At 44.6% G+C, this 15,831-nt stretch overlaps 1 protein-coding gene across 3 annotated transcripts in view; it reads right to left on the minus strand.

Annotated features, from left to right (window-relative positions):
* The window catches only part of LOC129824346 (leucine-rich repeat and immunoglobulin-like domain-containing nogo receptor-interacting protein 3), a 189,655-nt gene that overhangs the window by 56,553 nt on the left and 117,271 nt on the right, over positions 1-15,831 (minus strand). The window contains exon 4 of one of the 3 annotated variants that reach the window (XM_055883926.1): positions 13,940-14,641. The exons of the other annotated variants lie outside the window; for them this stretch is intronic. The gene's annotated coding sequence lies outside the window, so the exon portion shown is untranslated. The remainder of the gene's footprint in view (positions 1-13,939; positions 14,642-15,831) is intronic. 3 annotated transcript variants of the gene reach the window in all.

Genomic DNA, 15,831 nt, shown 5'->3' on the forward strand with positions numbered 1-15,831 from the left:
CATGTTAAGTTCTGAGAACATGTTTACCACATTCCGGGTACATTTTATTTTACACGAAGGGGATGGTCTCATGTAAATAGTCCTTGCACGTCACTGGAACACTCCTATGAAAACGTTAGGTAATGACCTAATAAGACTCTTAAGGGAACGTTCTCTAAAGTTGTGGGAATGTGTGTTGTTAGCTGGGGCACACGCACGCATACACCCTAGTTAGACAGGTGAAACAGTTCGACCCACATTAATCATTCAATGAAGGACAAGGAACACGTGTCCTGACTTCCAGAGAACAGGTGGTGAGGAAAGGGAAAGGCAGCCAAACACCACCACGTGAAGAGACGTGAGTCCTTCACTCTTTGTGAACAGGTGATGGGCCGTGAGATAACATTACTGGAGACTGAATATACACTCTCAGGAAAAAAAGGTGCTATCTAGAACCTAAAAGGGTTCTTCCGCTGTCCCCATAGGACAGGGATCATCTACTAGATTCAGCCGCGGGCTGATTTTTTTCTTGAGAGGATGGTCGGGGGGCCGGAACATAATTACAAATAAATTGTACACTGCTAATTGACAGCAAGAAGCACAAACAGATATAATATTGGAATAAAACATAATTTCAAACCTTGTTTGCTTTTGTTTATGATCACGTGTCTCTCTATAATTCGTGGAAATACTTGGGAACAGATTTCCCAAATTAAAAACACTTGAAGCTGATTTGCTGGCATTTTTTACAGTTTCTTTTTCTCCAACAATGAAAATGAGAATTAAAAAAAAAATATATTATTTTGCTCAGAAAACTTGGGGGGCCAAATAAAACCACCCGCAGGCAAAATTCGGCTGGCATGCCGCCAGTTGGGGAACCCTGCCATAGGAGAACTCTTTGAAGAACCTTGTTTGGTTCCAAGTAGAACTGTTTTGGGTTCCAAGTTGACCTTTTTCCACAGAGGGTTCTACATGGAACCCAAAAGGGTTCTACCTGGAACCAAAACGAATTTGACCTGGAATCAAAAAGGGTTCTCCTATGGGTACAGCCCCAAAAACTTTTTTTCAAAGAGTGTAGGCTGATAGACAGAGAGTTTCAGGTCAGCCATCCAGCCACCAATTTATCCAGCCACCACCATAGACTGGAAAGATATAATGATCTTATTATGCCCAATGATTAGAACAACCAGCCAAGAAAACCTCTGAATGAACAAGAGATCTTTCAAAATAAGACAAATGGAGTGATCAATTCTCTGGCCTGTGAGTCACATCTGAGAAAATGTAGCCAAGAAATTAAATGAAAGTATATCAAATGGAATAAGAGGGAGATGAGAGAGAGTGTTAAGTCTGTTCTTCCAACTCTATTTTTATCGTGACCTAGTTATCCAACACAATAACACAATAGCTAGAGGGCTAACTCCTGGTTACACATAGAGCAGGGATGGGCAACTTTGACGGGGTTGGGGGCCACAAAAAATCAAGAGAGGCCGCAGTGGCTGCCGGGGCTGCGTACCCACATATACAGTGGGGACAACAAGTATTTGATACACTGCCGATTTTGCAGGTTTTCCTACTTACAAAGCATGTAGAGGTCTGTAATTTTTATCATAGTTACACTTCAACTGTGAGAGACGGAATCTAAAACAAAAATCCAGAAAATCACATTGTATGATTTAATTAATTTGCATTTTATTTTATTAGTTGGCTAGACAAACTTACCAATGTACATTTTATTTTTGCTGAAATGTGCTAATTGAATCAGTGACTGACATAAGAAGAAAAACTGCACCTTGTCTATTCTACAACTCTAACTGTCAACAGCAAGTTGAGACCCCAACGGAGATCGTAAAAATTTGTATTATCATATTGTGTGTGGGTGCTGTGTGCTGTGTGGGTGCTGTGTGTGTGTGTGTGTAATTGACCTTCCTGGGTCTGATAGCTTCTTCTCCCCTAGCACGTTAGACAGACTGTCAGTTCCCATCTTTGTGCCAACCAGGCTAATTATATAATCCTCCACACCCAAAGAATGTGATTGTGTGTACGTGAGTGTGTGTGTGTTGAAGTCACCTTCTGTGGGCTAATTGTAAAATCCTGAACACAGAGGATGACCTCAGCATGCTCACTATGGTTACCAATGTTTTTCAAGGTCAAAAGCATTAAACGGGCAGGCGTGCCCCCCCAACACACACACGCACGCACGCACGCACGCACGCACGCACGCACGCACGCACGCACGCACACACACACACACACACACACACACACACACACACACACACACACACACACACACACACACACACACACACACACACACACACCCCTTTCTTCCAAACCTTTCCTCTTTTAATCCCCCACCTCCCCTTCCTCCTTTCCACCTCTTACTTCACTCCCTCTATCCCTCCCTATCTAGGCAACCTTCAGATACACTCCTCCCTTCAAATTCCCAGCCCTTCATGGTTCTGACCGTTTTCCTCCATTACGTTTTTTACAGCTTCCAGGGACAGAGGAGACCACCACAATGGACAAGAGGATTTCACTCTGCTAACACTCTCTTTTTTTTCATTTCTCTCGCTCTCTTTATCTCTTATCGCATCCCCTTCTCTTTTTCTCATTCTCTCCTCTTCCAAAGCCTAACTCCCTGTGATGTTTTATGTGTGAGGTCCCTGCAGGTTGGCTAAAACCACTCTCTCTCCTCCCTCCCCTCTCCTTTTTCCCTCCCTCTCTCCCCATGGTTAGCAAAAACCATCACAGCTTTCTCTCTACACTCCCCTCTCACTATCCCCCTCTCTCCCCAGGTTTGGGTAAATTGTCATCTCCCTGCTGTGCCCTGAAACCAGAGAGACATCATTATTCTCTGCCCCATCAATGAAGAGGCTAAGCATTTCACATCCTTTTGCGTTGTCCTGCCCCATTTAAATTCCTCATCCCACCTTCTACTCTGTTCATTTTCTATTTTCCTCCCTCCTCTCTTTTTAGTCTTTTCCTCATTCCTTTTATCTCTTTATGTTATCACCTATATACTGTACATCCATTTTCCACCTAATTCTCACTACATCGTTATCTAATATCTCTCTTTCCACCTTTTCACTCCATAATTTTCTATCTTCCTCCCTCAGTCTCTGTCTCTTTGAACCATTCCTCTAGCAGTGGGAAGCTTAGCAACAGCAGCAGGCATCCTTCATGCTAACTCCACTAAAGGGATTATAGGGGTGTGTGTGTGTGTGTTTATGTGTTTATTTTGCACATGTATCTGAGAGAGAGAGAGAGAGAGAGAGAGAGAGAGAGAGAGAGAGAGAGAGAGAGAGAGAGAGAAAGGTTGTTACTGTTGTCCCGTTGACAATTTTGATTCTCATTTTTATATTGTAAATATCCTAAATAAGCTTTGGCAATATGTACACTGTTGCGTCATGCCAATAAAGCAAATTGAGTTGAAGAGAGAGAGAGAGAGAGAGAGAGAGAGAGAGAGAGAGAGAGAGAGAGAGAGAGAGAGAGAGAGAGAGAGAGAGAGAGAGAGAGAGAGAGAGAGAGAGAGAGAGAGAGAGAGAGGGAGAGAGTCAGCTGGACTGACTCTCTGGTGTTGGACCTCACCAACTAAGCTGACACCAGCACTGCTTCAAAAGAAAGAATTCCAATAAACAAAATCATGAACCAATCAAAGGACTCATATATACAACATTGGAAAAACGAAACAAAATCCCAAAGCCGACTAAATTGCTATCTGACCCTAAACAGAGAATATGAATTGGCTGAATATCTCTACTCTGTCAGAGATACGAAGCAGAGACAGATCCTTACCAAGTACAGGCTGAGTTACCACCGATTGGCAATAGAAACATAAAAAGACATGGCTACCCAAAGAGGAGCGTGTATGTGGTCACTGCACGACAGGGTATGTAGAAACAGAGATGCACTTTCTCCTTTACTGGGATAAATATTCCTCACCAAGAGATTCATTATTCACAGAAATGTCTACATTTATTCCAAATTTTAACTTATTAAACCCAGAGGAAAAACTAAAAATACTCATGGGCGAAGGAGCAATGGCTCCTCTTGCAGCCAAATATGTATTTGCCTGCCATAGCCTGAGGGACACTGAATAATAACATCTGCATAGTAAGCAGTATTATGACTGTTACTTATTATGACTGTTATTGTTATTACTGTTATTGTTATTACTATTATTTTTGTTGTTTATCATTCCAAGTAGTAATGGTATGGGTGGTAATGGTAATGATAGCAGTTTAATGATGGTGGTGGTGGTGGTAGTGGTAATGATGATAGTAGTTGTAGTACCAATGTAATGGTGAAGATGACCGTTATTTAGTTATAAGTTAGTTATAGTTTCATTTTTTTATTACATTACATTCGAAAATTGACTGTTACCATTTTATTGTTACTATTTTTATATTTAATTTTGTATTATTATTTACTGCCATTCTATATTATTATTTGTCATTGTTTATAATTTTATTACAACGTATACAATATACATTGTAATAAAATTATAAACAATGACAAATAATAATATAGAATGGCAGTAAATAATAATACAAAATTAAATATAAAAATAGTAACAATAAAATGGTAACAGTCAATTTGCTTTGGCAATATTGACACAATGTGTTTCATGTCAATAAAGCAGCTTGAATTTGAATTTGAATTTTGAATTTGAGAGAGAGAGAGAGAGAGAGAGAGAGAGAGAGAGAGAGAGAGAGAGAGAGAGAGAGAGAGAGAGAGAGAGAGAGAGAGAGAGAGGTAAATGCATTAGGCTCCACTGGCAGGACTCCACTGTGTAAGTGTGTGTGAGAGTGTGTGATGGTTCAGGGTGGCCATATGGAGGGCTGAATTTCAGAGGAGAGCAAAGTTGGCCTGGACTCCCTTCTATTGGATATCTCTATCTCAAAGGGAAATGTCTGGCAAAATAATGGCTTCATATGAGAACACAAAAAATAATTGTTGAGGAGGATCTGGGCATGCAGGGAAATTCATTAACGTGTTTGTCATTCTATTAGGGGCGTTACAATGCAGATGTACAAGTCGATGTAACTCACCTGGCTGATATGTGAATGTTACATTTCTCTAGCCAGACTAACCCCCCCCGAGCCTTGGCATCACACAGGGAAACACTCCGACACAACAGGAGATAGAGGGAGAAGATGATGACTGACCAGATAGAGTGAGGGAGAAGGAGAGAGAGTGTGTGTGTGTAAGTGAGTGAGAGTAAGTGAGTGAGTGAGTGAGTGAGTGAGTGAGAAAGAGAGAGAGAGAGAGAGAGAGAGAGAGAGAGAGAGAGAGAGAGAGAGAGAGAGAGAGAGGAAAGGAATAGAGATGGAGAAAGCTGTAGAGTAAAAATGGTATGATATACAGTGCATTCGGAAAGTAGTCAGACCCCTTGACTTTTTCTACATTTTGTCACGTAACAAGCCTTATTCTAAAATGGATTAATTACAAAAAGATCCTCATCAATCGACACACAATACCCCATAATGAAAATCAAAACAGGTTTTTAGAAGAAAAAAAATGCAAAAACTGAAATATAACATTGACATAAGTATACAGACCCTTTACTCAGTAGTTTGTTAAAGCACGTTTGGCAGCGATTACAGCCTCGAGTCTTCTTGGATAAAACACTACAAGCTTAGCACACCTGTATTTGGGGAGTTTCTTCCATCATTTTCTGCAGATCCTCTCAAGCTCTGTCAGGTTCGATGGGGAGTGCCGCTTCACAGCTATATTTAGGTCTCTCCAGAGATGTTCGATTGGGTTCAAGTCCGGGCTCTGGCTGGGCCACTCAAGGAAATTCAGAGACTGAACCTTAACCTCAGTCTGAGGTCCTGAGCGATGTGGAGCAGGTTTTCATCAAGTATCTGTACTTTACTACATTCATCTTTCCCTCGATCCTGACTAGTCTCCCAGTCCCTACCGCTAAAAAACATCCCCACAGCATGATGCTGCCACCACCATGCTTCACCGTAGGGATGGTGCCAGGTTTCCTCCAGACCTGACGCTTTGCAATCAGGACAAAGAGTTCAATCTTGGTGTCATCAGACCAGAGAATGTTATTTCTCATGGTCTGAGAGTCCTTTAGGTGCCTTTTGGCAAACTCCAAGCGGGCTGTCATGTGCCTTTTACTGAGGAGTGGCTTCCATCTGGCCACTCTACCATAAAGGCCTGATCGGTGGAGTGCTGCAGAAATGGTTGTCCTTCTGGAAGGTTCTCCCATCTCCATATAGGAACTCTGGAGCTCTGTCAGAGTGACCATCAGGTTCTTGGTCACCTCCCTGACCAAGGCCCTTCTCCCCCGATCCCCAGATCTGTGCCTGGACACAATCCTGTCTTGGAGCTCTATGGGCAATTCCTTCGACCTCATGGCTTGGATTTTGCTCTGACATGCACTGTTAACGTGGGACCTTATATAGACAGGTATGTGCCTTTCAAAATCATGTCCAATCAATAGAATTTACCACAGGTGGACTCCAATCAAGTTGTAGAAACATCTCAAGAATGATCAATGGAAACAAGAAGCACCTGGGCTCAGTTTCGAGTCTCAGATAAAATAAAATCAGATTTTATTGGTCACATACACCTGGTTAGCAAATGTTTATGCGACTGTAGCGAAATGCTTGTACTTCTAGTTCTGACAGTGCAGTAATATTTAACAAGTAATCTAACAATTCCACAACAACTACCTAATACACACAATTCTAAGTAAAGGGATGGAAAAGTATATGTACATATAAATATATGGATGAGCAATGAACGAGCGACATAGGCAAGACGCAATAGATGGTATAGAATGCAGTATATACATATGAGATGAGTAATGCACGATTTGTAAACATTATTAAAGTGTCATTTTTAAAGTGACTTGTGGATTCCGATTGGTCAGACCAGTGTTGAAAAGTTCTAGTCACGGGTACATCCTGTTTGAGTTTTTGCCTATAGGACGGTAGGAGCAAAATGGAGTCGTGGTCGAATTTGCTAAAGGAAGGGCGGGTTAGGGCCTTGTATGCATCGCGGAAGTTAGAGTAGAATTTAGGTAGCCTTCTGAAATTTGCTTTGTTAAAATCCACAGCTACAATAAATGCAGCCTCAGGATATATGGTTTCCAGTTTGCATAGAGTCCAGTGAAGTTCCTTGAGGGATGTCGTTGTATCGACTTGAGGAGGGATATACACGGCTGTGATAATAACCGATGAGAATTATGGTCGGCATTTGATTGTAAGGAATTCTAGGTCAGGTGAACAAAAGGACTTGAGTTCCTGTATGTTGTTACGATTACACCATGAGTCGTTAATAATGAGGCATACACCCGCGCCCTTCTTCTTCCCAGAGAGATGTTTATTTCTGTCGGCGCGACGCATAAAGAATCCCAGTGGCTGTACCGACTCCAACAACGTATCCCGAGAGAGCCATGTTTCTGAGAAACAGAGAATGTCATAATCCTGGAAGTCTTTCTGGAAAGCAACCCTTGCCCTAATTTAGTCTACCGTGTTATCTAGAGACTGGACATTGGCGAGTAATATACTCGGAAGTAGTGGGTGGTGTGCACACTTTTGAAGTCTGACCAGGAGGCCGCTCCGTCTACCTCTTCTGCGGCGACGTTGTTTTGGGTTGGCCTCAGGAATCAGATCCAATGTCCTGGGTGGTGCAAACAGAGGATCCGCTTCAGGGAAGTCGTATTCCTGGTAGTAATGTTGGTAAGATGACGTCGCTCTGATATCCAGTAGTTCTTCCCGTCTGTATGCAATAAAATGTAAGATATTCAATGTAAGAAATAACACATAAAAAACGAAATACTTTCTTGAGGACTAGAAGCGAGGCGACCATCTCCGTCGGCACCATCTTTAACAGAAAAGGGTATGAATACTTATGTAAATAAGGTATTTCTAAAACCTGTTTTCACTTTGTCATTATGAGATATTGTGTGTAGATTGATGAGGAAAATTATAATTTAATCAATTACACAATAAGGCTGTAACGTAACAAAATGTGGAAAAAGTCAAGGGGGTCTGAATACTTTCCGAATGCATTGTAGCAGTGACTCATTTCAGGACACTAGCCATATTTCGCTTGTCACTCCTTCACAGGAGAGGTATTTGAAGAAGAACTGCAAAAATGTTGCTAAGGCTCTCCACAGTCTTGAGGACCGAGTTTTGAAATCAGTGGAGTGTCCGGTGGAAGCAGAGTATGATAGCTGAGGAGCTGGAGAAAATTCAGTGAAAAACAATATGACCTGCACCAAAGTCAAATTAGGATAGAACTTTTTTCCAAATTCTAAAATTCTCCGGTAGAACGCCCTGATTTTAGTTTTTCACACTCAAAACCATAAGCTATTTTCTGTAATTAGCTCGCCATTAACTTGTAAATAATGATCTTGCTGTGAGTTTATTTTCCTGTAATAATGAAGACAAATTATCTAAGGTTAAGACTTTGTCAGCTATATGATATGGTCATGTTCCGGTTCCGGTTGGAGCGAGTAGTCGCATCCCGCTTCGCTCCACAGGTAGTATTACATTTAATTTAATTTCATTACAGTACAACAGTTTGATTTGTTTGATCTTAGCTAGCTACATAGCCGTCTTTGTATCAAAGATAATTGTGCAGTTTAGAGTAACTATCGAGGTTCGCTAGCCAGCTATTTTCGTCCTTCTAACGTAAGGTAACGTAGTCAACACTGCTAGCTAGCCAGCTAGCCACCGAATAGCAGCACTGTAGAAACTATTACATTACAACGGAACGACTTGATTAGTGTAGTGTTAGCTAGCTACATAGTTGTCTTTGCTGTCTTTGTATCTAAGATAATTGTGTAGTCTAGAGTAATTATCGGTTAGCTAGCCAGCTATTTTCGTCCGCCGCGCTGCCGTTCTCCTACCTAGTCAACACTGCTAGCTAGCCAACTTCTACCGAATAGCAGCACTGTAGAAACTATTACATTACAACGGAACGACTTGATTAGTGTAATGTTAGCTAGCTACATAGTTGTCTTTGCTGTCTTTGTATCTAAGATAATTGTGTAGTTTAGAGTAATTATCGAGTTTACCTAGCCAGCTATCGAGGTTACCTAGCCAGCTACACTTTCAAACAAAGTCAACAACGCAGCCACTGCTAGCTAGCCTACTTCACCAGTCAGCAGTACTGTATCATTTTAATCATTTTAGTCAATAAGATTTTTGCAACGTAAAGCTTAACTTTCTGAACATTCGAGACGTGTAGTCCACTTGTCATTCCAATCTCCTTTGCATTAGCGTAGCCTCTTCTGTAGCCTGTCAACTATGTGTCTGTCTATCCCTGTTCTCTCCTCTCTGCACAGACCATACAAACGCTTCACACCGCGTGGCCGCGGCCACCCTAACCTGGTGGTCCCAGCGCGCACGACCCACGTGGAGTTCCAGGTCTCAGGCAGCCTCTGGAACTGCCGATCTGCGGCCAACAAGGCAGAGTTCTTCTCAGCCTATGCTTCCCTCCAGTCCCTCGACTTCTTGGCACTGACGGAAACATGGATCACCACAGATAACACTGCTACTCCTACTGCTCTCTCCTCGTCTGCCCACGTGTTCTCGCACACCCCGAGAGCTTCTGGTCAGCGGGGTGGTGGCACTGGGATCCTCATCTCTCCCAAGTGGACATTCTCTCTTTCTCCCCTTACCCATCTGTCTATCGCCTCCTTTGAATTCCATGCTGTCACAGTTACCAGCCCTTTCAAGCTTAACATCCTTATCATTTATCGCCCTCCAGGTTCCCTCGGAGAGTTCATCAATGAGCTTGATGCCTTGATAAGCTCCTTTCCTGAGGACGGCTCACCTCTCACAGTTCTGGGTGACTTTAACCTCCCCACGTCTACCTTTGACTCATTCCTCTCTGCCTCCTTCTTTCCACTCCTCTCCTCTTTTGACCTCACCCTCTCACCTTCCCCCCCTACTCACAAGGCAGGCAATACGCTTGACCTCATCTTTACTAGATGCTGTTCTTCCACTAACCTCATTGCAACTCCCCTCCTAGTCTCCGACCACTACCTTGTATCCTTTTCCCTCTCGCTCTCATCCAACACTTCCCACACTGCCCCTATTCGGATGGTATCGCGCCGTCCCAACCTTCGCTCTCTCTCCCCCGCTACTCTCTCCTCTTCCATCCTATCATCTCTTCCCTCTGCTCAAACCTTCTCCAACCTATCTCCTGATTCTGCCTCCTCAACCCTCCTCTCCTCCCTTTCTGCATCCTTTGACTCTCTATGTCCCCTATCCTCCAGGCCGGCTCGGTCCTCCCCTCCTGCTCCGTGGCTCGACGACTCATTGCGAGCTCATAGAACAGGGCTCCGGGCAGCCGAGCGGAAATGGAGGAAAACTCGCCTCCCTGCGGACCTGGCATCCTTTCACTCCCTCCTCTCTACATTTTCCCCTTCTGTCTCTGCTGCTAAAGCCACTTTCTACCACTCTAAATTCCAAGCATCTGCCTCTAACCCTAGGAAGCTCTTTGCCACCTTCTCCTCCCTCCTGAATCCCCCCCCCCCTCCTCCCTCTCTGCAGATGACTTCGTCAACCATTTTGAAAAGAAGGTCGACGACATCCAATCCTCGTTTGCTAAGTCAAACGACACCGCTGGTTCTGCTCACACTGCCCTACCCTGTGCTTTGACCTCTTTCTCCCCTCTCTCCCCAGATGAAATCTCGCGTCTTGTGACGGCCGGCCGCCCAACGACCTGCCCGCTTGACCCTATCCCCTCCTCTCTTCTCCAGACCATTTCCGGAGACCTTCTCCCTTACCTCACCTCGCTCATCAACTCATCCTTGACCGCTGGCTACGTCCCTTCCGTCTTCAAGAGAGCGAGAGTTGCACCCCTTCTGAAAAAACCTACACTCGATCCCTCCGATGTCAACAACTACAGACCAGTATCCCTTCTTTCTTTTCTCTCCAAAACTCTTGAACGTGCCGTCCTTGGCCAGCTCTCCCGCTATCTCTCTCAGAATGACCTTCTTGATCCAAATCAGTCAGGTTTCAAGACTAGTCATTCAACTGAGACTGCTCTTCTCTGTGTCACGGAGGCGCTCCGCACTGCTAAAGCTAACTCTCTCTCCTCTGCTCTCATCCTTCTAGACCTATCGGCTGCCTTTGATACTGTGAACCATCAGATCCTCCTCTCCACCCTCTCCGAGTTGGGCATCTCCGGCGCGGCCCACGCTTGGATTGCGTCCTACCTGACAGGTCGCTCCTACCAGGTGGCGTGGCGAGAATCTGTCTCCTCACCACGTGCTCTCACCACTGGTGTCCCCCAGGGCTCTGTTCTAGGCCCTCTACTATTCTCGCTATACACCAAGTCACTTGGCTCTGTCATAACCTCACATGGTCCCTCCTATCATTGCTATGCAGATGACACACAATTAATCTTCTCCTTTCCCCCTTCTGATAACCAGGTGGCGAATCGCATCTCTGCATGTCTGGCAGACATATCAGTGTGGATGACGGATCACCACCTCAAGCTGAACCTCGGCAAGACGGAGCTGCTCTTCCTCCCGGGGAAGGACTGCCCGTTCCATGATCTCGCCATCACGGTTGACAACTCCATTGTGTCCTCCTCCCAGAGCGCTAAGAACCTTGGTGTGATCCTGGACAACACCCTGTCGTTCTCAACTAACATCAAGGCGGTGGCCCGTTCCTGTAGGTTCATGCTCTACAACATCCGCAGAGTACAACCCTGCCTCACACAGGAAGCGGCGCAGGTCCTAATCCAGGCACTTGTCATCTCCCGTCTGGATTACTGCAACTCGCTGTTGGCTGGGCTCCCTGCCTGTGCCATTAAACCCCTAAAACTCATCCAGAACGCCGCAGCCCGACTGGTGTTCAACCTTCCCAAGTTCTCTCACGTCACCCCGCTCCTCCGCTCTCTCCACTGGCTTCCAGTTGAAGCTCGCATCCGCTACAAGACCATGGTGCTTGCCTACGGAGCTGTGAGGGGAACGGCACCTCAGTACCTTCAGGCTCTGATCAGGCCCTACACCCAAACAAGGGCACTGCGTTCATCCACCTCTGGCCTTCTCGCCTCCCTACCACTGAGGAAGTACAGTTCCCGCTCAGCCCAGTCAAAACTGTTCGCTGCTCTGGCACCCCAATGGTGGAACAAACTTCCCCACGACGCCAGGACAGCGGAGTCAATCACCACCTGAAACGCCACCTCTTTAAGGAATACCTAGGATAGGATAAAGTAATCCTTCTACACCCCCCCCCCCCCCCCTTAAAAGATTTAGATGCACTAGTGTAAAGTGGCTGTTCCACTGGATGTCATAAGGTGAACGCACCAATTTGTAAGTCGCTCTGGATAAGAGCGTCTGCTAAATGACTTAAATGTAAATGTAATGTCATTATTTGAACTGGCTTAATGTGACTTAACGTTAAGCTAGCTAGCTAACAAGCTAGAAACGAACCAAAACATTGTTTTTTAAAGTTGCTTTTAGTTGCCTGATTTGGCAAATTGACGTTTACTAAATGTATTGGTGTTAAAATACACCAGTTATGCTTTTTGGGACCACCAGGCTGCTGATGTCATGCAGCCTGTTGTTTTTGTGTATATACTTTTTCATTACGACAACGACAAGTTCATGATGTCACTCCGACAACTGTATAGGGTAGGCCGTCATTGTAAATAAGACTTTGTTTACAATGACGGCCTACCCTTTACAGGTTAAATAAATTCAAAATAAATAGCTACAGGCATGTCGATAGACGTAGTATAAAACAGCCTTTAGTCTTGAAATCTTTTTTTAGTACACTACCGTACTCACTGTTAGCACATGGCCTCACGTGAATCCTTAAAGTGATGGGTGGGGCTAAGGCTTAAGAGGGTGTGAACGATGCCGAATGGGTGTAGACAAAGAAGAGCTCTGCAGAACGCGTACCAAAACATGATCATGATCACTTATGCCAGGTTACGACAGCTGACTTAACACGGTCAGTATTAAGGTTGTTAGCAGCCACCAAGCCAGCCATAGCTAGTGTTGCTTCTGCCCCAAAACACAGCAAGCCGATGTTGTTGTTTTACCACAAAATACATGTAATCACTGTGGTGATTACTAGATTATTATCATGTTATTACCAGGGCTGGACATAATCTACAGGAAAGGAATATCATTACAGGTGGCTTTGTAATGGTATAAATATAAAAAAGCTTGCAATTCAAGCCTCCCTGCTAAAGCCTACTATATATTCATTATAATGTGCTGACCCAATGGCGCAAACAGCATTACAGCTTGACCACATTTCCATTACAGGGCTAATACAGTGCAATGGACAGAGAATGCAAATACAGCCAAACAGAGACGCTGCTATAGCAACCCAAAGTTTACCCTACAAACACTATTTTAGAGTGTACCCATGGGTATACTTCATTTTCAAAAAGTGCTACATGAAATTTGACAGCGTTACGCTACAGGATTGATGTGTTTACATAATCAAGACAGCCATTGAAATCTGTTATGAAATGCTGCTGCCGGAATAACAGAATTTATGACAGAGGGCTGAGCTACAAACCCAACTATACCAATTCCACATACAGTAGGCTATCAATCACTTATCTGGCTGGATACAATACAGCTACCAAAACAATCCACTGCAGACAATCATTCAATATTATTTGATGACTGTCAAGGTAAGCTCCAGGTAAATACTCGCTCACATTCATCCACAGGTTAAAAAAAAAGCACACTCCTTTCTCCCTCTCTGATCTGATCTCGCTCTCTTAACCCTGGAGATATGAGAGTGAGGAGACAGGGTCAGGGTTGGAAGAGGTCCTCATGATGACACACCGACAGGAATATATTCTCAGTGTGCGTATACATCTGTGTGTATGAGTGCGTACGTGCAAGTATGTGATTGCATCTGTGTGTGTGTGTGTGTGTGTGTGTGTGTGTGTGTCTTTGTGTATTATGAGTGTGTGTGTGTGTTTGGCTTAGTAGAAGTTAACTCACCCAGGACTGAAGCGTGGACTTTGTTCCCTCCTCATTTTTGTGTGTGTGTGTGTGTGTGTCCGTGTGTGTGTGTTCCCCGGCACTGTGTCCCTATCTCCTCTCTGTCCATAAGTTTGATTAGCTCTTCATGTGCCAGTCTTCCTCTCCTCCAATCCTCAGGTCTTCAGATCCCTTCTTCTCTCTTCGTCAGCCTCCCTCTCTCCCTCAGCCCCAGGCATCAGCAGCTGTGCCAAACACGCCACTCATCCCTCTTTTCTTTGCTCTCTCCTTCTGTCTCTCTTCCCCGTTTGTGTATTTTGCAAACAAACAGACAAACACCTTTTTCCCAGCTCCTTGTTATTCAAGAATAAGTCCCAGAGAACCAGGTGGAGGGGGGTCTGTGAGATCTCCTCCCCAGAGAAGGTGCTCCTCAGTGTGGGTGTGTACTTACCGTCTCCCCTGGCATGGGTCTGGTTCTCTGTGTGTGTGTTTGTGTGTGTATGAGAGAGGGAGCATGTTGGCTCTGTTGCTGTAGCTGTTGCTTCTGCCTCTTTCACAGCGTGTGTCTCTATCAGTGTGAGCGTCTCTCTCTTTTTCTCTGTCTCTCTCTGTCTCTCTCTCCTCTCTGTCTCGCTCTCTCCCTCTCTGTCTGCTGCTCAGGCTGTTTGGATTCGCAATCGGCTCTGCCACCAGGCTCAGGGCTTAGGGATCCTCTAGCAAGAGCTGGACGTGAACAAAAACGTAGAGGGAGAGAGAGAGAGAATAGAGGATTTCAACTGGTCTGTATTTGGCACATTGTAAAACACATGTCATAAATGTCAACCAATCACATGTTTGAGAGAGGGAGCGGGAGAGAGAGACAGAAAAACAGAGGGAAAAGAAGAGAGAGAAGAGAGAGAGAAAAAATGGAGCGGGAAACAGAAAGGCAAATTGGCAGACAGAAAGAGAGAGGGGAGGATTTATATCGTTATATGTCGATTGGAAATTATGTCGGGAATACTGTGTAGCCAGGGACGGGGGATTATTGGGAATGATTGTGTCCGATAATGATGAGCAAACACGTTGAACAGTGAAACAGATTTTGTGTTCGTTACTGTGAACATCTCCCCTCATTGTCAATGGAGCGTGGACGGAGCTAGCACACACTCACAATCATTTCATATCACTGTTCCACCCATAGAGAGCCAGTGTACTTTATACGAGATTCACACAGACCTGCCTGTGAAATATGGATGAGTATGTTTTTGTGGCAATTTGTTAAATCAGCTGGATTATGGCCCAGAGAGAGAAGAAGAGAGAGAGATAGAGGAAGGATGAGATGGAGAGAGAAAATAGGCATTTTTATTGTTCTGTCCTTCTGCCCTGTCAGAGTGGATAAAATCCTCAGCCAGCTGGGTTCCGGCAAAGACACACACATATATATCCCCCAAGACATGCACATATCTCGCCCACACACACATATATCCACCAAGACACAAACATACCCCCCCCACACACACACACATATATCCCCCAAGACATGCACATATCTCGCCCACACACACATATATCCACCAAGACACACACATATCCCCCCCACACACACATATATCCCCCAAGACACGCAGATATCCCCCAAGACACACACATATACCCCCCCACCCACACACATATATCCACCAAGACACGCAGATATCCCCCAAGACATGCACATATCTCGCCCACACACACATATATCCCCCAAGACATGCACATATTTACATTTACATTTAAGTCATTTAGCAGACGCTCTTATCCAGAGCGACTTACAAATTGGTGCATTCACCTTATGATATCCAGTGGAACAACCACTTTACAATAGTGCATCTAACTCTTTTAAGGGGGGGGGGGGGGGGTTAGAAGGATTACTTTATCCTATCCTAGGTATTCCTTAA

Source organism: Salvelinus fontinalis, chromosome 26, assembly GCF_029448725.1.
Source record: "Salvelinus fontinalis isolate EN_2023a chromosome 26, ASM2944872v1, whole genome shotgun sequence".
Lineage (NCBI taxonomy): Eukaryota > Metazoa > Chordata > Actinopteri > Salmoniformes > Salmonidae > Salvelinus > Salvelinus fontinalis.